Below are 3,986 nucleotides of genomic sequence, written 5' to 3' on the forward strand. Positions count from 1 at the left end.
AGACAAAAATAATAAAAATAAATCATTTAAAAACTTGATAAATAAAATTACTATTATAGTACATACTGGTTATACGAGAGTGAATTTGTTATATTATTTGATACTGGCTCAAGGTTGCGAAAAATATTCTGTTTTTTTTTTTTGCGAAAAAATAATCAGACATTCTCTGATTCTACCCAAAAAATATGTGATGGTTTTCTGTGATGGAAACAGCATAAATTTCTTTGAACACTCATGAAGAAATGAGTCTATTATAAATTTCACTTAATAAAAATCAATAAAGATTACATCTAAGCTTGACTATCCAAAACAAAGTAAGAAATCCAAAATTTATGTTGACATTTAGTTTTTGATTTTGGAAATACGTACGCAATTTAAAAAAAAAATCTGAAATCTGAGAATTTTTCCAAAATTTTGTGTTCTGCAACACAGATTCAGTTTTAAATTTGTTTTGCAAAATTCAGTGAAATTATAGATTTTTCTCTGCTCTTCACTGACTGTAGATTTCGTCCCAAAACGCTACCAGTTCCTCGTCTATTGCTAGAACAAAAGTTTCCTCAATTGGGAAAAATTTGTCATTCGAGTTGCTGAATTTCAACATTTTACAACGTATATCTGTACAATTCAACATTCCATGATTCCTAAAAGCAAAGATTTGATTTAAACCTTGTTAGGTATGCTTGAATGGCGAAAATCGGTTTTTAATTCTTACCTATCATAAACAAATTTGATGAAAAAATCCACAAAACGACCGGACATTGTGGCTTCCGGTGACATAAAAGAATAATCCTCAAACAGGTCCCTGGACCGGAATAGGTAGGACAAATCATCCGAATGACACACTCCAGAATCCTGATCCGTCTTAGCGAAATATTTCGAATATGAGTGGTTCGATTTGAAGGCAAAGTAGTACATTTGTAGCGAGGATTTGTTCGGGTCGTTTGAGGTTATATGTTGTTTGGCACCAAGGGCTAGAGGATATTTAATCTGGGCTTCACTTAAAAGCTGAAATCAAAATATGTAGTCTAAATTTTAGATGATTTCTATCCGAAAAGTTGCTCACATCTTGAATATTTTTGGCATTGTCCTCGGTTAACCATCGTTCTGCAGTGCCTCCGGGGAAAAATCTTTCTCTCAACATTCGGGAAGTCTTCTCGGACTGCTTGCAACCCACCAGTTGTGGAATCAATTCCTGCGAGTTTTCATTTAACTCTTCGAGAAGGGTTTCGTTAAGCAAAATGACCAACGACGTAAATGCTCCCTCGTTTGGAACAAATCCGGTCATCCAGGGAACTTGGGTGTACTTTCCTTGAGCCCATAGTACACGTGGTTCTTCGGCGATGAATGTTTCGTCATCTATGAAGGTTTCAACTACCGGACGGTACGCTGTCAGTGGGAATACATGCCAGAACTAAAAAAAAATAGGAAAAATGTAAATAAAAATAAGTGAGGTGTTACGGATGTATAAACGAATTTACCTTCAATTTGTCGATGCTAGCAGCGAGTTCTATTGCGTCTACAGCCCTCAAAGCTTCAACAAGATCCTCAGATGATATTGTATCGACAGATTCGATTCCTACGGCAGCAGCTTGCTGCCTAGCAAATTTCAATGGATCTTCCAAAGGCCAAGTTAAAAATCCTAAACTATTTCCACTCATAACAATCGCTTTCGAAAACAAGCCACGACTCAGTGGACTCAACATATGCATCTGGACGGATGCTCCTCCAGCACTTTGACCGAATATCGTTACCTTTTCAGGATCTCCACCGAACTTGGCGATATTCCTCTGGATTCATCTCAAAGCAGCCGTCTGATCCTTCAATCCAAAATTTCCGGTAGCTGCACCGTCTCCAGTGGACAAAAATCCAAACACTCCCAATCGGTACTGGATAACTACCAGAATCACTTCTCCTGTATCCACGAATCTTTCCGGTCCAAGCTCTCCCATTGACGAGGACCCGAAAAAAATTCCTCCACCATGGATGAACACCATAACAGGGATTGACTCTCGTTTAGGAACTTCCGGAACAAAAACGTTCATATACAGACAATCTTCACTCCCCTCGACCTGCTGCTCGGGCCAAAGATCGTTCTTCTGGACACATTGGTCAAATTAAAAAAAATATTTGCAAAATGAAAGAGATGGTCAAAATTGATTATATTGACAAAATTCTAAATGTCAGTTTTGGACATTTTATCATTTTTTTTAGTTTTTTAAATTCGTTAATTTCGTTAATTCATTCAAATTTTCAATTCTGTTAATTCGGTCAATTATGTCAGTTTTGTCAATTTTGTCAATGCAGTCAGTTTGGTCAATATTCACCAATTTTGTAATTTTTTTTTCCAATTTGTATACTTTGTTATTTTTGCCAATTATTCAATTTTTTTCTATTTTGCCATTTTTGCCAATATTCTCAGTTTCATTATTTATGTAATTTATTGATATTTTTGTTCAATATGGTCTAATTTGTTCATTGTGTCAATAATATTAATTACTTTGTAGCAATTTTGTCAAGTCTGTCAATCTTTTCAATTTTGTCTAACTTGTTGTTGATCGTGTCAATTTTTGTCAATTTTTTATCATTTTCATCAAATTTGTCCAATTTGTCAAAATAATCATTTTGGTCAATTTTGTTGAATTATACTTTCCTGGCAATTTTTGTCACTTGACATAACTGAAGGCATTTGACAAATTGACAATTATGACCGAATTCGTATAATTTTCAAAAATTTCAAAATTGTTGCTGGTTTTGCATAGAAGTAAGTGAGATAAATTAACTCAATCAGTACTTCTAAATACTCGCTTCCCTTACTTTGGAGGTTCTCAGAGCAAGCGTTGAATTATTTTAAACACGTGGTTGGGCATCTTTTTTTTAAATTGTATTCTTAAATTTTTTATGTTGATTATTTTTCGGTTACCACAGGCTTTGATTAAAAAAAAGAGTAAAGGGTGTCCACGATGAAATTGCCACATACAAATTTACATTAAAATTATACTTATTTCATTTGTTTTTTTTTATGAAGAAACGGGATTATACACGATATTCCAGAATCCAGCCATTCAATGACCAACAAGAAATTGCAAATTACATTGTATTAAAACTGTTATTAAATTAAAATAATTCTCTTCTATACACCATTTTATCCTTTATTTTTAAAAATTCATTTCGGATGTACTGCGTTCGAAATTCTTTTACCATAATTTCATGATTTAGAATTATGAAATCTATAATTCGTTTATTTATCTGTAGTGTATGTCTGTTATTCACTGCGTAGTGTATTAAATCGAGTTTTGTTGATAGAAATAGTAAAGCAGAAATGAAGAATTTTCTATAGAAACATGTTAAAAACTCTGTGGAACTCTCTCGTTCGGATCGTTTTGTGTGAATTATTTGAGTTTATCTAAGACTTATGTATGTAAGATTCGTCAGGTAATACAGGTACTCATCTTTAATTAATATGAGATTTACTCAAAATTCATCTGAAAATTTTCTGAGATCTATTCGAATTCTACCAGAGCTCATCTGAAAATCGTTTGATAGTTGCATATTTGATTTCATCCTAAATTCATTTGAGATTTTTCTAATTTATAATTTATATCTGAGATAAATTTGAGTTTAATTGGCCAAGAATTCAAGAACTAATTATGACTTATTTGGGTACGCTGAATCCAAATATCTATGAGTTCCAGTTTTTGAGGCTAACTTTAGTTAAAAGGTTAAAAATTTACATTATAAATTTTTAAACTTTTTTGGCTAAACTGGAGACTATTTGAAATGAAGGCTATAAATTAAGTTTGCCAGAATTGTTTCAGCACGTTTCCTGGCCGGACAAATCCGAGCAATTTTATATAAAAAAAAAATATTTGAAAAAAAGCATTTGATTTCAAAATTGACGACCGAAAATTTTGGCAATATTTGGGCAAATTTTATTAAAACCCAGAAATCACTCAACAAAAATCAAGTAGAAAAAAACTTGAAACAAA

The 3,986-nt window shown here is 32.8% G+C and overlaps 1 pseudogene; it reads right to left on the minus strand.

Moving 5' to 3' along the window:
- Nucleotides 1-296: 296 nt before the first annotated feature.
- Nucleotides 297-3,986, minus strand: part of LOC129752066 (juvenile hormone esterase-like) — a 34,413-nt pseudogene continuing 30,723 nt past the window's right edge.

Source organism: Uranotaenia lowii, chromosome 3, assembly GCF_029784155.1.
Source record: "Uranotaenia lowii strain MFRU-FL chromosome 3, ASM2978415v1, whole genome shotgun sequence".
Lineage (NCBI taxonomy): Eukaryota > Metazoa > Arthropoda > Insecta > Diptera > Culicidae > Uranotaenia > Uranotaenia lowii.